General features: G+C 45.4%; 1 long non-coding RNA gene across 1 annotated transcript; it reads right to left on the bottom strand.

The window, feature by feature from the left end:
- Positions 1-362: 362 nt before the first annotated feature.
- Positions 363-2255, bottom strand: LOC120982224. The gene is made up of 3 exons (XR_005774864.1): positions 2163-2255; positions 835-905; positions 363-417 (listed from the first exon to the last, which is right to left on the bottom strand). It is a non-coding gene; the product is annotated as an uncharacterized LOC120982224 (long non-coding RNA).
- Positions 2256-19284: the final 17029 nt, after the last annotated feature.

Here is a 19284-nt window from a genome sequence, read left to right as displayed (position 1 = left end):
CGTATCGCATCTTGTGTCCAGCCTAGAGACAGTATCTTACCTTGTGTCCAGCCTAGAGGCCATATCTCACCTTGTGTCCAGCCATATCTCATCTTGTGTACAGCTTAGAGGCCGTATCTCACCTTAGTCCAGCCAGCCTAGAGGCCGTATATTATCTTGTACACTTACTTATCTCTTTCCTGGTGCGGTATATTTTATGTCAGGGAGTTAATTACTGAACTTCCCCCACCTTGGATCTGGATGGAGATGGTAGGTGCACAATGTCCACCTGACGGACAGGCAGTGTTGTCATGGGATCAGGACGGTGATTCGCTCTACATGTACTCACAGGCCACGTGCTTCCTTCCACTCCGGTGCACGGACAGCATATCGATGGTATTGAAGACCGGCCTGTGGTGACACACGGTGCAGGCGTACCTGAGAAACACAGGATCGTACAGGAAAATCCCTTTAGTCTGGCGCTCAGTAGTCTGAATTATAGAGAAAATAAACTGAAAGGTAAGTACAAAGGAGCAGGTCTCACACCTGGTCAGCTATAGGCTTTGGTTCTACTGAAACTTTAACTCCCAGCATGCCCATCCTCTCACATTACAATACCGTGCAGGAAAAAGCCTCTTCTTTCTCCTGACAGCTTCTAATGTCTAAGCGTGGGGTTGTCAGTCATCACCTCTGTAGGGTCCGGGAGTGTCTGGCAGACATGGCTGAATCGTGCCGCGCTGTTCATCGCTCTTACATAGGTAGTTGAGGAGTCAGACATCTGACAATCCCATTCCTGAGCACTTCCTGTTGTCGAGATGTCAGCAGGTGGGTAAGAACCGCCTGGACGTCACTTACCTTCCATTATTAAGGAGCAGCGCCTCGTCCTCGGGGATGAAACCGGCCAGTAGGTCGGCGACCCTCCTTTTCTATAAGGAAATTAACAGGGAGAGGTTTTAGGGTATCAGCCATATTAGATTCTCTGACTCCGCCCTCTTAACCCCTTCATAATATCATGGCAGTCCGCAGCATGAGCAGAGACATACGGCCGGGATCGGAGCTGCTTCTGATCCTGTCTAACCCATTAGATGCTGGCGTATAGTGCTCGCCACATCTAATGGATCTGACCAGGGCACCATCGGCAAAGTGACCCCAGGCTGCTGGCAGGGGGAAGGGGACGGTGAAGCTCCCACGTCCACTATCTTTATATAACAGAAAAATAATAAAAAGTCATGGCTCTTAATGGATGTGTCCTTAAAGGGATTGTCCATGGTGAGATGGGACTAAGTGCTAACATTAATGGATGGCGCTTAGCAGGGAGATAATACATCACCTCTAAGGTGCGAAAGTGACAGATTTTCACTATTTCACATCAGCAAAGCCCTAGCCTTACCACAGAGCACTAGAAATCCCAGCATGTCCATTGCAGTAGCTGGAATCTGCTCAGGACATTCTTAGACTTGTAGTCCCCCAGCAAATAGACGTCTTCATGTCACGAGGGTGTCAAGAGCCACGCCTGACTCCGTTATACCCGGGGTCAGGAAGTCGCAGCGGTTGGCTGCACGCTCTATGTAAGATAGGGCTGTTTCCTTATGGTAGCTTTCTGGGTTTGCTTTGCAAACACTTTTGGCTCACTCAGGGATCCGTTGCTCCTTCTCCTCAGCTGTTCCTTGTCCAGCACTCCCAAACCTCCTTATATTCCCCTCACACTTCTCTGGTTGCCAGATATAGAGCTTCCTGCCTGGACATCTATTCTGACCCTCTGGAGCTGTGTTGCTGCGTTCTATGGTAGTTGGTCCAGAACGCTACCCTCCGGATCCCTGTTGGACCTTTGTGGTCTGCTGTGGTCGCCCACCTGGGTGTATGTGTTTGTCTGTTTTGTCTGTCCTCTCCCTGGTGTTTCCCTCTTAGTGACAGTGGTGCGGACTAGCGATCCCACCGGCCCGTTCACTATCTAGGGCTCATTTTAGGGAAAGCCAGGGTTTAGGCACGTGATCGCCGCACGGGTGAGGAACCCGTCTAGGGACGTCAGAGCAGTCAGGTGCCAGCCGCAAGGTAAGTCAGGGGTCACCACCTTTCCCTCTCCCTTGGGCAGGGCTTCCCCTTTTTCCTCCCTGTGCGTGACGCCGATCATTACACTTCCCCCCAGTCCTCGTGTAGCTCCCCTCTACCCTGCCACTACTCACTTTTAACACGTTCAGCTGACTGCCATCGTCTCCGTCCCGTTTAAACGACATCCTAAATGTCAACCGGCCACCGTACTGCCGCGCAAAGCATCATGGGAGGTGTAGTTTGCTTATGGCGAACGCGTCTGTTCTCGCGAGTTACGAACCAAATCACAGGATAATAGCATCAATAAACCTAAGTGTAGATCCTACATGAAATGACACTTCAGGCGACATCTCAAGTACAATCGGTTGGCTATCCACCTCCACCGACGCCACTGAAGAGAATACTTTTATGAGAACCTTGGATGAAAGCAATAACACCTTCCAACGGGTAGTTTACATCCACTTAGGGGGACAATTCTCTTAAGGTAGTTAGGGTGTAATCTCAAAAATAGTACCCAAATCCTGACGACCTCTCCACCATCTAGGAAATATGAAAGCTAAGTGTTTGGGAGTAAAGTACCATCAAGTACCAAGTGTAGGGATTTGCTCTGGTAGGCAGGGTAAGCGGACGCAGTACAGAGGCAAAATCACGGTTGAAAAAACAAAAGTCCAGTGTTTATTCACACAGAAAAGGCAGAAAAGAAAAAACAATGCTTTACAGAGTCCTGGAGTTAGTTCACACAGCAAGAGCTCCCAAAATAACACAAATCACCTGGCAGACCACAGCAGGCTTTAGGACGCCTGACTACCAGCAGGCGGCTCTCATGCAGCTCCCAGCCGTGCAGTATGGCGGATCTCCTCATCTCCCAAAAACACAGCGCTTCTACAGCTCCACTATCACTTGGAGGAACATACCACACCTAGCTGAGCTGCTGGCTGGGTTTTTAAACCCCAGCCCAAAATCTGGCCTGGACGTGGGGAACAGCCACCCACCCTGCTCTTCGGCTGCTCCCAATAAGAACCGGCCTTTACAGCCACATTAAGTAAAACAGTGTCAACGAGCACTAGCTACCGCTGACACACAAAATTACCGATTCTTATCTCACCGAGGCCAAGAACCTCGGTGACACATACCTTCCGTCAATGACGGACCCTTGCGCCTTCCTACACAAGTTACGAGAGGCTTCAAGATATTTGATACATCAAGAATGTGTCTTAGCTGAGACAAAAGACTTCTCCCACAAAATGTCATCTATGGAAACACCTAAATCCTCCTCCCAACGTTTCACTTGTAGATATGTTGTTTCATTCCACCCCTGGACTGTTTGGAGAAGTTAAGATAGTCCATCTCAAATACTAAAGGGTGGCATCATCTCAGACATTTGGTGCAGATTGCTAGGATATGCAATCAACGTCTCATAGGTGAAGGGGTGAAGGTCCCACCTCGGGACCCGCACTTATCTTTAGAACGGAGCCTGCAAAGTGAAGGAGGGCGCACCCTGCATGCACGGCCACCCTCCATTCATTCCTATGGGAGCACCAAAAATAGCCAGCTATTTTTGGCAGTCCCATTGAAATGAAGGGCATGCGCAGTCACCGCTTCATTCACTTCTAATGGGCTAATGGAAATAGTCGGGCTAGCACTGGGCTATTTTCGGAATTCCCACAGAAGAGAATGGAGGGCAGCTGTGCATGCGCGGTACACCCTCCTTCACTTTTTGGGCTCTGTTCTAAAGATAGGGACCAACTCTGGGATCTGCACCTATCAGACATTGGGGGAATATCCTAGCGATCTGCCCCCAATGTCTGAGATGACTGATCCTCTACAGCATCATCACTTACCTGATCCTCTACAGTGTCTTCACTTACCTGAGCCTCTACAGAATCATCACTTACCTGATCCTCTATAGCGTCTTCACATACCTGATCCTCTACAGCATCATCACTTACCTGAGCATCTACAGTGGCATCACATACCCTGAGCCTCTACAGCATCATCACTTATCTGAGCATCTACAGCATCATCACATACCTGAGCCTCTACAGCATCTTCACTTACCTGAGCTTCTACAGCGTCTTCACTTACCTGATCCTCTACAGCATCATCACTTACCTGAGCCTCTACAGCATCTTCACACACCTTAGCCTCTACAGCATCTTTACTTACCTGAGCCTCTACAGCGTCTTCACTTACCTGAGCCTCTACAGCATCTTTACTTACCTGAGCCTCTACAGTGTCTTTACTTACCTGAGCCTCTACAGCGTCTTCACTTACCTGATCCTCTACAGCGTCTTCACTTACCTGATCCTCTACAGCGTCTTCACATACCTGATCCTCTACAGCATCATCACTTACCTGAGCATCTACAGTGGCATCACATGCCTGAGCCTCTACAGCATCTTCACATACCTGAACCTCTACAGCATCTTCACTTACCTGATCCTCTACAGCATCATCACTTAATATTACTGAGGGCACTATTAATACTGGGGGGTGCTAATGGGAGCATTATTAATACTGGGAGCCACATTATGACATAGAGACTTAACACCACGTGTTAAAGGGGTTCTCCGGGCTTTTTCTATTGATCACCCATCCTCAGGATAGGTAATCAATATCAGATTGGCAGGGATCCAAAACCCAGTACCCCCACTGATCCGCTGTATGAGGAGAAGGAAAGCGTAGTGCGCACGTGCCGTCTCCACGTACAGCTGAGCTCCAGCTCTGAGAACCCAGCATTAGTGATATGCAGCAGAATGGGTTAATGAGGTTCTCCAGTCCCAGAACAATTTTTTAAAATTTGCTCCTTCCACTGCAGATTTCTGCCCCAGATACCTGTTTTTCATGTCGGTGCTTTTCTTCCCCATGTCTGGACAGCATGTTTACATCCAGCACTTCCTGTCCCAGCATGCTTTGTAGTGTGATGTGTCACAGGGCTGGCCCCGCCCTCCACACCGTTCAGTATGCAGTAGCCACGCCTCTTCCTTGTGAGACGCTGGATGACATTAGTGACAGTCCACAGGAGCTTCCCTCACCAGGAGACAGCCTGCATCACCCAGCACATCTGTATCTAACCCTATCATGTGGGATATTTAGTTTTTGCAGGAGACTAGACTTTTGGCAGAAGTTGTAAAAAAGCCAGGAGGGAATTGCGATGAGGGCCCTCCTACTGGTCTCTTGCGGCCGAGCTGTATAGCGGAGTGGCGGTTCTTTTTACCGCACCGTTCAAATGCCTAAGTATAATCGAGTTAGAAATGGAGAGGTGTTTAATCTTGGGGACAAGAAGGGACAAGAGTTACATAGAAACATAGAATGTGTCGGCAGATAAGAACCATTTGGCCCATCTAGTCTGCCCAATATACTAAATACTATGGATAGCCCCTGGCTTTATCTTATATGAAGGATGGCCTTATGCCTATCCCATGCATGCTTAAACTCCTTCACTGTATTTGCAGCTGCCACTTCTGCAGGAAGGCTATTCCATGCATCCCCTACTCTCTCAGTAAAGTAATACTTCCTGATATTACTTTTAAACCTTTGCCCCTCTAATTTAAAACTATGTCCTCTTGTAGCAGTTTTTCTTCTTTTAAATATTCTTTCCTCTTTTACCTTGTTGATTCCCTTTATGTATTTAAAAGTTTCTATCATATCCCCTCTGTCTCGTCTTTCTTCCAAGCTATACATGTTAAGGTCCTTTAATCTTTCCTGGTAAGTTTTATCCTGCAATCCATGTACCAGTTTAGTAGCTCTTCTCTGAACTCTCTCCAAAGTATCAATATCCTTCTGGAGATATGGTCTCCAGTACTGAGCACAATACTCCAAATGAGGTCTCACTAGTGCTCTGTAGAGCGGCATGAGCACCTCCCTCTTTCTACTGGTAATTCCTCTTGCTATACACCCAAGCATTCTGCTAGCATTTCCTGCTGCTCTGTGACATTGTCTGCCTACCTTTAAGTCTTCTGAAATAATGATCCCTAAATCCCTTTCCTCAGATACTGAGGTTAGGACTGTATCACTGATTTTATATTCTGCTCTTGGGTTTTTACGTCCCAGGTGCATTATCTTGCACTTATCAACATTCAATTTTAGTTGCCAGATTTTTGACCATTCCTCTAGTTTTCCTAAGTCCTTTTCCATTTGGTGTATTCCTCCAGGAACATCAACCCTGTTACAAATCTTTGTGTCATCAGCAAAAAGACACACCTTACCATTGAGGCCTTCTGCAATTTCGCTGATAAAGATATTAAACAATATGGGTCCCAGAACAGATCCCTGAGGTACCCCACTGGTAACAAGACCTTGGTCTGAATATACTCCATTGACTACAACCCTCTGTTGCCTGTCCCTCAGCCACTGCCTAATCCATTCAACAATATGGGAGTCCAAGCCCAATGACTGCACTTTATTGATAAGCCTTCTATGTGGGACAGTATCAAAAGCCTTACTAAAGTCTAGATAAGCGATGTCTACTCCACCTCCTCCATCTATTATTTTAGTCCCCCAACAAAAAAAATCAATAAGATTAGTTTGACATGATCTCCCTGAAGTAAACCCATGCTGTTTTTCATCTTTCAATCCATGGGATTTTAGATGGTCCACAATCCTCTCCTTAAGTATGGTTTCCATTAATTTCCCCACTATTGATGTCAGGCTTACTGGCCTATAGTTGCCCGATTCCTCCCTACTACCTTTCTTGTGAATGGGCACAACATTTGCTAATTTCCAATCTTCTGGGATGACTCCTGTTGCAAGTGATTGGTTAAATAAATCTGTTAATGGTTTTGCTAGCTCACCGCTGAGCTCTTTTAATAGCTTTGGGTGTATCCCATCAGGCCCCTGTGACTTATTTGTATTAATTTTAGACAGTTGACTTAGAACCTCTTCCTCTGTAAAGACACATGCGTCAAAAGATTCATTAGTCTTCTTTCCCAACTGAGGTCCTTCTCCTTCATTTTCCTTTGTAAAAACTGAACAGAAGTATTCATTGAGGCAGTCAGCTAGTTCTTTATCTTCTTCCATATACCTTCCTTCTTTAGTTTTTAATTTGGTAATTCCTTGTTTTAGTTTTCTTTTTTCATTTATGTATCTGAAGAATGCCTTATCGCCTTTTTTCCCTGACTGAGCTAATTTCTCTTCTGCCTGTGCTTTAGAAGCTCTTATAACTTGTTTGGCCTCTCTCTGCCTAATCTTATAAATTTGTCTGTCATCCTCGTTTTGTTTTGCTTTTATAATTCCTAAATGCTATCTTTTTGTTTTTAATGATTTTGGCCACTTCTGCTGAGTACCACAGTGGTCTCTTCCTTTTTTTGCTTTTACTGACAAGCCTAATGCAATTTTCTGTTGCCTTCAATAGTGCCACTTTTAAGTAGTCCCATTTCTCCTGGACTCCAATGAAACTGTTCCAGTCTGATAGGGACTCATATACCACTAATCTAATTTTAGAAAAGTCTGTTTTTCTAAAAATCTAAAACTTTTGTTTTTGTGTGGTGTGACTCAGTCACTGTACTTATAGTAAACCACACTGACTGGTGATCACTAGATCCCAAGCTTTCCCCTACAGTAATATCAGATACCAAATTCACATTTGTGAATACTAAATCTAAAATGGCCTCGTTCCGGGTTGGCTCCTCCACTACTTGCTGTAGAGATAATCCCAGTAGGGAATTTAGAATATCTGTACTCTTGGCAGAACTAGCTATTTTGGTTTTCCAGTTTACATCTGGAAGATTGAAGTCTCCCATAATGATAACTTCCCCCTTCAATGTCATTTTAGCTATTTCCTCAACTAGTAGATCATCTAATTCTTTGACTTGGGTAGGTGGTCTATATATAACACCTACACGAGTTACCTTATGATTATTAAGCTGCAAGGTAACCCAAACTGACTCTAAATTGTTCTCGCTAACTTGTATCAAATTCGATTTTATGCGATCTTTCACATACAGGGCCACCCCTCCCCCTTCTTGCCTTCTCTGTCTTTCCTGTATAGAGAGAACCCTGGTATTGATATATTCCAGTCATTACTCCCCTTGAACCACGTCTCAGTAACAGCCACTACATCTATATTCTCAGATGCCATTATAGCCTCAAGCTCATTGATCTTATTCCCTAGACTGCGAGCATTTGTAGACAAGACTCTGAGCTTGTCATTTCTTAACCTTTGTGTTACTGGCCTCTTCTGGCATTGTTTCGGGGGGCAGTCGGACTGCTGGATTATCACTCTTTTGCCCCCCTTTCCTAGTTTAAATGCTTCTTAGCAAATACTTGGAACTGTTCACCGAGGACATTCGTTCCCTTGAGAGAAAGATGCAAACCATCTTTCTTGTACAGTTCTTTTCCATTCCAACAAGAGCTATCATGAGACACAAAGCCAAACCCTTGGTTCAGACACCATTCACCAAGCCATACATTGAATTCCTTAATGCACATCTTCCTGTCATGCTGAAGGTTATGCACAGGCAATACTGCAGAGAATGAAACAGTTGATGCAACCTCCCGTATATCCTTTCCAAGTGTATGAAAAGCTTCTTTCACCTTTGAAACCTCATTGCAAGCCAGATCGTTTGTCCCAAGATGGAGAATAACATCCACTTCCCTTTCCTGCTTTGCTTGCCTAACTATATTTAGGATCCGTCGTCTATCCCTGCTAGCGGTAGCACCAGGGAGACATCTCACAACACCATTCTCCTCAAACTTCACACCTCTTATGATGGAATCGCCCACCAACAGCTGCTTACTATCAATCCTCACCTTCTCCTTTTTGTCTTTGGCTGCAGTCTTGCATACTTTAGGCATGGGAGATGATTGTTTCTCACCCACTGTGCTTGAGCCATCCTCCATGTTGCTCTTGCACTCTGAAAGTGCTGCAAATGAATTATGGAGAACCACAGACTGTGGGACATGCCTTCTATCCACAACTCTCAGTCTACCTGAACCTACAGTAACCCATCTTCCATTTCTAGGGGGCCTCTGTGGCAGTGGCATTGCAATGTTCTCAGCCTGAGTTTGTTTAGTGGTTAATTTAAAAATCTCATATTTCAAGTTGAGACTCATTGAGTCTCATTAACATCTATGGACCCCAGACAAATTAGAACCGTAAAAGTCTCTTCATGAGAATTAAGCCTTTCCTTCTTACAGGTTGATAAGTTATCTTTGGAGGGGACTTTAAAGAGTAAATGGCACTTATTTTTTATTTTTTTTGCTAATGTGTAGGGACAGTAACATAACATTTTTCTAATTACTTTATTTATGGAAAATGTTTATTTGTGGTAAAAAACTGGGGCTGAAATGTCCCTTAGCAGTGCTCTCGGACATCCGTCTTCTATCAGCATAGGAGAGACGGGCTGTGCGGGAGCTGCGGCCTTTGCCTGCCCTGCTCACTCACATCCTGGTGGAGACAGGAGCCTTATGTGTTTATCAAGTAAATATACATTCCCCCTTTTTATAAAATATGATGGACTTGTACACTATGTATAAGCTCACGGACCAGCGTGGCCGGCGCTGTCAGTGAGCTTTCCCCCTGCACTCCAGGAGCGCTGACTAATGAACCAACCGCCGGGAGCGATGCCTGTGTGAGCGGTAAGCGCCCACTACAGGCAGTGCAAGGAGGCAGGGGGAAGCTGCTATACAGTATATGCTGTGTATGCTGCTACCTGCTGTGTTCAGGGATTACTCCCCCCATCATGTTCTCACAGCACCTGGGTGTCACGAGGGTGTCAAGAGCCACGTCTGACTCCGTTATACCCGGGGTCAGGAAGTCGCAGCGGGTGGCTGCGCGCTCTATGTCTAAAGATCGTGCTGCTTCTTAATGATAGCTTTCTGTGTTTGCCTTGCAATCCTTTTTGTCTCACTGAGGGATCCGTAGCTTCTTCTCCACAGCTGTTTCTTGTCCAGCACTCCCAACCTCCTTATATTCTCCCTTCTACTTCTCTGGTTGCCAGATATAGAGCTTCCTGCCTGGACTTCTATACTGACCCACTGGAGCTGTGTAGCTGTGATTCCTGGTTGTTGTTCCAGAGCGTTACCCTCCGGATCCCTGTTGGGCTTTTGTTGTCCACTGTTGTCGCCCACCTGGGACTATATGTTTTGTCTGTATTGTCTGTCCTCTCCTTGGTGTTTTCCTTCAGTGTTAGTGGTGAGGACTAGTGTCCCCACCGCCCTATTCACTACTTAGGGCTCATCTCAGGGAAAGCCAGGGTTTAGGCACGTGATCGGCGTACGGGTGAGGAACCCGTCTAGGGACATCAGGACAGTCAGGTGCCAGCCTCAAGGTTAGTTAGGGGTCACCACCTTTCCCTCTGCCTTGGACAGGGCCTTCCCTTTTCCCTCCCTTTGCGTCACGTATGTGATCGGCACGCCGGTCGTGATATTATATCTGGCCCTTATTTTGTGTAGGTAGAAAGAAAAAGAAAAAAAAAATATATATATATATACTTTTTCTTTCTGCCTATTTAGAATCCAGCATGGATCCTATTGCTGCTTTGACAAAGCAACTTCAAGGCCTGTCTTTGGAGGTGGCAGGATTGAAGGCGTCGGTCCTCCAGCAACAGCAGCAATTGCTACAGACCGTAAGCCCAGCGGTTGCTATGGGTAACCAGGTTGCTGCGGAACCCAAGGTTGTTCTTCCTGACAGATTTTCTGGGGGAAGGGACAAATTTGTGATGTTCCGTGAGGCCTGTAAGTTATATTTTAAGCTGCGCCCTTACTCCTCTGGTAATGAAGAACAGCGGGTGGGGATTGTTACTTCCCTGCTTCAGGGGGACCTGCAATCCTGGGCGTTCTCTTTACCCACTGATTCCCAGGCTCTCCGGTCAGTGGATGAATTTTTTGGGGCCTTGGGTCTCATATATGATGACCCTGACCGAGTCGCCCGGCTGAGTCAAAGTTACGGAGACTCCTACAGGGAGATCGGCCAGCAGAGGAGTATTGCTCAGGGTTCTGTAGGTGGGCTACGGATACCCAGTGGAACGACCCGGCTTTCAGGAGTCAGTTCTGCTCTGGGTTATCCGAAAGGGTTAAGGATGCGCTTGCACTGTATGAGACCCCCCTTTCCCTTGAGGCTGTTATGTCCCTTTCTATCAGAATAGATAGACTTCTTATGGACAGATTGAAAAATACTGAGCAATTGGTAACCCCTCCGAAGAAGCAGTTAGTCTGTACGGACCTAGAAGAGCCTATGCAGCTAGGAGGAACTACTCGTCAGGTCCGTCCTCCTGAGGCTCGCCGTAGGCGTGGGGTTTGTTTTTTCTGTGGGGGGAGGGGTCATTTCATTAATGTCTGTCCTTTCTTTCTCAAAATCAAAAGACCGTCGGAACTGCTAACCCCAGGCTGTGTGGAGGATGTCAGCCGGGGAGTATACGTTTCCTCCATACGAACATCTCAATTTGTGTTGCCAGCGGTTGTTGTTTTTGGTGTTAAAACGGAGACTATTTCTTTCTTTATAGACAGTGGAGCAGGGGTAAATTTGATAGATGCCCATTTTGCCCGCACTATGGGTTTTTCTCTCTGTACGCTACAGAGACCTATTCCCATATTCGCTATTGATTCTGCTCCTCTGTCTCAGAGAAACCTCACTCACATTGTCTATAACTTACACCTTCGGTTAGGGAACCACCATAACGAGTGTCTTTCATGTTACGTTCTGGAGGGACTTCCCTCTCCTGTGGTATTGGGTCTTCCCTGGTTGGTAGCGCACAATCCAGTGGTGGATTGGCAGGCCAGGGAGATATTGGAGTGGAGTGAGCATTGCAGAGAAAATTGCTTAAATAGCAATTGCTTAGTCGCCTCCATAGCTACTCTACCTACATTTGTTTCGGACTTTGAGGACGTTTTTTCTGAAAAGGGTTGTCAGAAGTTACCACCGCACCGTCCTTATGATTGCCCGGTTAACCTCATTCCCGGTGCAAAATTACCCAAGACCAGGTTATATAATCTTTCAGGTCCCGAGAGACAAGCCATGAAAGATTATATCTCCGAGAGCCTGGCTAAGGGACACATCAGACCCTCTTCATCACCCGTGGCTGCAGGGTTTTTCTTTGTTAAAAAGAAAGATGGGGGCTTGCGTCCTTGCCTTGATTTCCGCGAACTAAACCGGATAACCATCCGAGACCCATACCCTCTTCCTCTCATTCCTGACCTGTTTAATCAGATTGCGGGTGATAGATGGTTCTCCAAACTTGATCTTAGGGGGGCCTACAATCTGATTCGTATCAAGGAAGGGGGTGAGTGGAAGACAGCTTTTAACACCCCTGAGGGGCATTATGAAAATCTAGTCATGCCTTTCGGTCTGACCAATGCTCCTGCTGTCTTCCAACATTTCGTTAATGATATTTTTAGTCATCTTATCAGCAGGTTTGTGGTGATATACCTAGATAATATCTTAATTTATTCGTCTGATCTGAAAACACATGAGGTACATGTCAGACAGGTACTGCAGGTCCTACGGACGAATAAATGATATGCGAAAATTGAAAAGTGTGTCTTCGCCGTTCAGGAAATACAGTTCCTGGGATATCTATTATCTGTGTCAGGTTTCCGTATGGATCCTAGGAAGGTCCAGGCAATTTTAGATTGGGATCTTCCTGAGAACCTTAAAGCACTGCAACGGTTCTTGGGTTTCGCAAATTTCTTTAGAAAGTTCATTAAAAATTATTCTGTGATTGTCAAACCCCTTACTGACATGACTATGAAGGGGACAGATTTTTCTAAATGGTCTGACGCTGCTAAAATTTCATTTTCCTCTCTAAAAGAGAGGTTTACCTCGGCACCTGTACTAATCCAACCTGATGTCTCCCAGCCTTTTATTGTTGAAGTAGATGCGTCAGAGGTGGGAGTGGGGGCTGTACTGTCTCAGGGTCCGTCTCCTGGCAAATGGCGTCCTTGCGCTTTCTTTTCTAAAAAACTATCTGCAGCGGAGAAGAACTATGATATAGGCAATATGGAACTATTAGCTATTAAACTACCGTTTGAAGAATGGCGTCTTAGAGGGGGCATTCCACCCCGTCACGGTGATTACGGACCACAAAAACCTTCTGTACCTCGAATCAGCTAAGCGTCTCACCCCTAGACAAGCTAGGTGGTCGCTATTTTTTACCAGGTTAAACTTTTTCATCACCTATCGTCCTGGGGCAAGAAATACCAAGGCAGATGCATTATCTCGTAGTTTCCCTGGAGGGGGTAATGTGGGTGATCCGGTACCCATTTTACAAAGAGGAGTGGTTGTCTATGCTGTACACTCTGTTCTGGAGGGAAAGGTGTTAGAGGCCCAGGGGGACGCCCCGGTCTCTTGCCCCTCAGAGAAATTGTTCGTACCGTTAAACCTGCGTCTCGAATTATTAAAGGAACATCATAATTTGGCACTTGCTGGGCGCCCCGGTAGTAAAGCAACCTTGGAGCTATTGTCTCGTCGTTTTTGGTGGCCAAGGTTGCGTCAGAATGTAAAGGATTTTGTGTCTACTTGTGCACGCACAAAAGTCTCTCATACACGTCCAGCAGGGTCTTTTTTGCCACTTGTCATTCCCAATAGGCCATGGACACATCTATCAATGGATTTCATCACTGACTTACCTTTGTCTGCGGGTAAAACAGTTATCTTGGTAGTAGTAGACAGGTTTAGCAAAATGGTACACTTTATTGCGTTACCCGCACTACCTAATGCTAAGACTCTTGCTCAGGTATTCATCAGTAAAATCGTGAAGCTTCACGGGGTCCCTTCCGATGTTGTTTCGGATCGGCGAACCCAGTTTATTTCAAAGTTTTGGAAAGCTTTTTGTTCCCGTTTGGGGGTACACTTGTCCTTTTCCTCAGCTTCCCATCCTCAGTCGAATGGACAGACTGAGCGTACCAACCAAAACCTTGAGACATACCTAAGGTGTTTTGTGTCTGAAAACCAAGAGGTGTGGTCATCATATTTACCGTTAGCTGAGTTTGCTATAAATAATCGCCGTCAGAAATCCACTGGCAAGTCACCATTTCTCGGTGCATATGGTTTTTATCCCCAGTTCTGTACTTTTAAAGAAGGGGGGTCATCAGGGGTTCCCGAAGAGGAATGGTTTTCGTCATCTCTTTCATCTGTATGGCAGAAGGTGCAAGCTAACTTGAGAAATATGGGAGGTAAATATAAATGCATGGCTGATCAGAAACGGTCGCCAGGTCCGGACCTAGGAGTGAATGACTGTGTGGTTATTCACTAGGAATATTAAGTTAAATGTTCCCACTTGGAAACTGGGTCCTAGGTTCATTGGTCCTTACAAAATAGTAGCCATCATTAACCCCGTGGCTTTTCGCCTGGAGCTACCTCAGACTTTTAAAATCCATAACGTCTTCCATAGGTCGTTACTCAAAAAGTATGTTCCACCTCTAGAACCGTCACCGCAGCCACCCCCTCCTGTTATTGTTGATGGTAATCTGGAGTTTCAAATATCCAAAATTGTTGATTCTCGTCGGGTCCGCCGCTCTCTTCAATATCTGGTGCATTGGAGGGGTTACGGTCCCGAGGAAAGAATGTGGTTTCCAGCGTCAGAGGTAAACGCCAACAGGTTAGTTCAGGCTTTCCATGCCTCTCATCCTGAGAGACCTGGTCCTGAGTGTCCGGAGGCCCCTCGTGGTAACGGGGGTACTGTCACAAGGGTGTCAAGAGCCACGTCTGACTCCGTTATACCCGGGGTCAGGAAGTCACAGCGGGTGGCTGCGCACTCTATGTCTAAAGATCACGCTGCTCCTTAATGATAGCTTTCTGTGTTTGCCTTGCAATCCTTTTTGTCTCACTCAGGGATCCGTAGCTTCTTCTCCTCAGCTGTTTCTTGTCTGTCACTCCCAACCTCCTTATATTCTCCCTCCCACTTCTCTGGTTGCCAGATATAGAGCTTCCTGCCTGGACTTCTATACTGACCCACTGATGCTGTGTAGCTGTGATTCCTGGTTGTTGTTCCAGAGCGTTACCCTCCGGATCCCTGTTGGGCTTTTGTTGTCCACTGTTGTCGCCCACCTGGGATTATATGTATTGTCTGTCCTCTCCTTGGTGTTTTCCTTTAGTGTTAGTGGTGAGGACTAGTGTCCCCACCGCCCTATTCACTACTTAGAGTTCATCTTAGGGAAAGCCAGGGTTTAGGCACGTGATCGGCGTACGGGTGAGAAACCCGTCTAGGGACGTCAGGGCAGTCAGGTGCCAGCCTCAAGGTGAGTTAGGGGTCACCACCTTTCCCTCTGTCTTGGACAGGGCCTTCCCTTTTCCCTCCCTTTGCGTCACGTATGTGATCGGCACGCCGGTCGTGATACTGGGTCACAGGAACAGCCCAGCACTTGTGAGAGGTGCCTGCTCTCACCAATCAGAGGCCTCCTTACTGCAGGGCGGTGGAAGCTCTCAGCCTGCATTCCTGGACACATATGCAAATAAACAGCTTTCCCAATGTGGCTGGGACAGGCGGCCACTGTGTGATCTGGTCAGATAGTGCAGGCCAGAAAAAAATTACCGGTACCAGTGTGGAGAACAAAATACCGGATTGGCCGGTGCAATACTGGGCACGTGGCAACTCTAGGCGGAGTCAGCTGTTGCTTAGTGTTAAAAAGTTTGCCACAACAGGGTGTTGGCCACTACTATTGCCCCTCCTTGGGCTTTTAAAAAGTTAGCAACCCTAGGTGCAAGTGATATCAAAGCTCACGGTGAAAACCCTGGTCCCATAGAAAATCTCACGTGACTGGACTCCGACCTGAGACTGGCTACATATTTCAATACAGCAACTTTTTGTTTTTTACTCGTTTTATTGGAGAATAAACACATAAGGTAAAGCAATGTTACATCCATTAGAGATTGCAAATGTTTACATGTCATTTACAGTGAATAAAGCCTTGATCAAGTACATTGACATCTGTGCATACATGGTGTTCTACATTATTGTAGGTTCATTATGACAGACTGCATATGTCTTAATTGGAAAACTGTCAAGGGTGATGTGCACCACGCTCCCCACACCTTCCAAAACTTCTGCGGGCACCCCCTGTTTTTGAACACCACATTTTGATAGGGGACAATTTGGTTAACCAGAGATCTCCTCGGATTCACAGTGGGTGGCCGGTCTGCCATCCATCTAATTGCAATAGCTTTCCTTGCCAGGAACAATGTCTCTCTTAAAAATATTCTATTATGGTGAGTCCATATATCTTCCTCCAGAATTCCTAGCAAACATGCTTTAGGGTCATGGGGAACCGGACTAGAAAGCAGAGTAGATAGCATATTAGTGACCTCCTGCCAATAGGACTTGATGTAGTTACAGTCCCAGATCATATGCCAGAAGTCATTTGTCTGTGTCGATCTGTGGCACCTAGTGTTCGATAGTTTACCCATCTTGTATAGTCTAGTGGGGGTCAGGTAACATCTATGTGGAATAAATAATTGTATTAGCCTGTTGTTGGAAGAGGGTGAGACATATAGTGGAGATTCTAATGCTTTCTGCCATTCCTCCGCAGTTAAAAGAGAGACATTTTCCCTCCATTTAGATTCAACCTTCAGCTGATTTAAAGCCATGCAGTTGCTCAATAAATGGGTATATAGAATAGATATAATACCCTTTGGTCATTGTGTGGTGAGAGCTCCTATCAGGGGAAACTTAGAAATAGCCCGTCTACCATCTCGAAACTGTGTGTAAAGAGCGTGGCACACCTGTAGATATCTATAGAAGTGAGTCCAGATTTTCCCTGTATTTGTGTGAATGAACATTATAAAAATCTTTTGGCGTGAGCATTCTTTACTCCTTCCAAATTTCCGCCCCCTCGTGGTTTTGCAAGTGAGGAAACATTGGGTTGTCCCATAATGGAATGGCATCCGCCAAATCCTTGTACTGGTGAAGCTTCGCTGCATTCTACACCTGATGTGCCAGCCTATGTATGGGGAGGGCACGTCCAGCAAACAAGTGAATGCTCTCCAGCACTGGCCATAATGTGGATAACTGCAGGTATTAGGGGATAGGTCATGTGATATTTTTATAGAGCAGGTCGTTACGGACGTGGCAATACCTAACATGTATACTTTTTTTTATTTATTTAAGTTTTACACAATAATATAATTTTTGAAACAAACAAAAAAATCATGTTTTAGTGTCTCCATAGTCTGAGAGCCAAAGTTATTTTATTTATTGGGCGATTGTCTTTGGTTGGGTATCATTTTTGCAGGATGAGATGACGGTTTGATTTGCACTATTTTGGGGTGCAGATGACTTTTTGATCGCTTGCTATTACACTTTTTGTCATGTAAGGTGACACCGTTTTTATTTTATCTTTTTTACGGTGTTCAACTGAGGGGTTAGGTCATGTGGTATTTTAATAGAGCTAGTTGTTACTGAGGTTTTTGAAACAAAAAAAATCATGTTTTAGTGTCTATATTCTGAGAGCCATATTTTTTTGTTTTTTGGGGGGATAGCTCAGTTTTTGCGGGATAAGGTGATGGTTAGATTGGTACTACTTTGGGGGGCATACAGCTTTTTGATCGCTTGGTGTTGCACTTTTAGTGATGTAAGGCGACAAAAAAATTGTTTTTTTAGCACAGTTTTTATTTTATTTTTTTGTCGGTGTTCATCTGAGGGGTAAGGTCATGTTATATTTTTATAGAGCCAGTCAATACGAACGCGACGATACCTAATATGTCTGCTTTTCTTTTTCTCCCTATTTCTTACAATTTTTTTAACTTTATTTTGGCAAAAGGACTTGAAACTTTTAATTTATTTTTGTAAAACTTTTTAACTTCTTTTTTCACTTTATTTTTTTGTCCCACTCTGGGACTTCAACTTTTGGGGGTCTTGACCCCCTTTACAATGCATTACAATACTTCTCTGATGCATTGGCTGTAAGTGTATTACACACTGTAATACACTTACAGCTTCCTGCCTGTGAGATCCAGGGGGCTGGATCTCACAGGCTATCACGGCATCGGGCTGCCTTCCCTGCCATCGGGCCCCTGTCACAGCAGCGCCGCACCCGGCAGTATCCCGCAATACGAAATCCGTTGTGTACCTCATCTGCTGCACCTCCTGTAGACTGCAGTACATGGGATGCACTACTAATACCTTACAAACCAGGATTCGGAAACATTTATCCGATGCAAACAATGCGGTTTCTCGACACTGCAAGATGTTCACGCGGGTGATTTATCTTTTTTCACCTTCTGTGGAATTAAAAGGGTATTTAAACCATACAGAGGGGGCGATCACAGGAAAAAGTTATTGGCAAGGGAAACCTGTTGGATTTTTATGCTTGAGACTAGATTTCTAACAGGTTTAAATAGGAGACAGAATGTTATTTATTATTATTGATGTTGGAAATTATACATTTATTAATTTACCATCTTTATTTCTAGTACCTTTTCCATGGTGTTGATATTGCACATCCTGTGTGTGTCTGAACAGTGTCCTATTCACTTGTGCTGATGAATTGTTGTAGCACATTCCATCCACAGATGCCTGTCACCCTGGAGCCAACACCAGGTTTACTCCCACCTGTTGATGACGTGGCTTCTCTTGGGAGGTAAATCTCTTTTCTAACATGTATTTTAACTCTAGTTTTTCATGATCATGGCATTATTTTGACAATTGTGTTTTTTATTGCTTGAGTGTTTTTCTTCCAATAAAGTGACCAGTTTGGAATACGGCAGTGCTGTTTTTTTTTTTTTCTCTGTGTATGTACAGTAAAATACCGCTCACCGCCATGTCACTTCTATTGGTCCTGGTGATCGGGAGACAGATGATGTGAACACTGGTATGTCCGGGAGTCACATCAAGTAAAAGTTAAATTAGAAACTGAAAAATAACAGTTTGTGTGATTTGTTATTTACACTGTGTGCAATGTGCGGCCTCCTCCGGTGTGACAACCAGTATTATACTGCTGACAACCTACATGACCTTCAGGAGACGCTGCTACATCCCATAGGCCTTTTTTTTTTTTTCTCACTTGGATTCAAGTCTCTACCCACGGTGACACGCTGACAGCCTTGTGGGTATTGTGGTTCTCTGATTGAGCTGGTAAGGGGGAGATTCCCCGTATCGTGTTTCTTTTCATACTGTAGTTCATGTGTAGGCTGGCAGCTGGGCGTCCTCTCAAGCAGAGTCCATTTAGGACCATTTTATACCCTTTGTCTTCTTTTTGTCATTTTACACAGCACTCGCACTGTGTATGTACAGTAAAATACCGCTCACCGCCATGTCACTTCTATTGGTCCTGGTGATCGGGAGACAGATGATGTGAACACTGGTATGTCCGGGAGTCACATCA

Source organism: Bufo bufo, chromosome 11, assembly GCF_905171765.1.
Source record: "Bufo bufo chromosome 11, aBufBuf1.1, whole genome shotgun sequence".
Lineage (NCBI taxonomy): Eukaryota > Metazoa > Chordata > Amphibia > Anura > Bufonidae > Bufo > Bufo bufo.
This window is presented reverse-complemented; position numbering and strand designations above follow the sequence as displayed.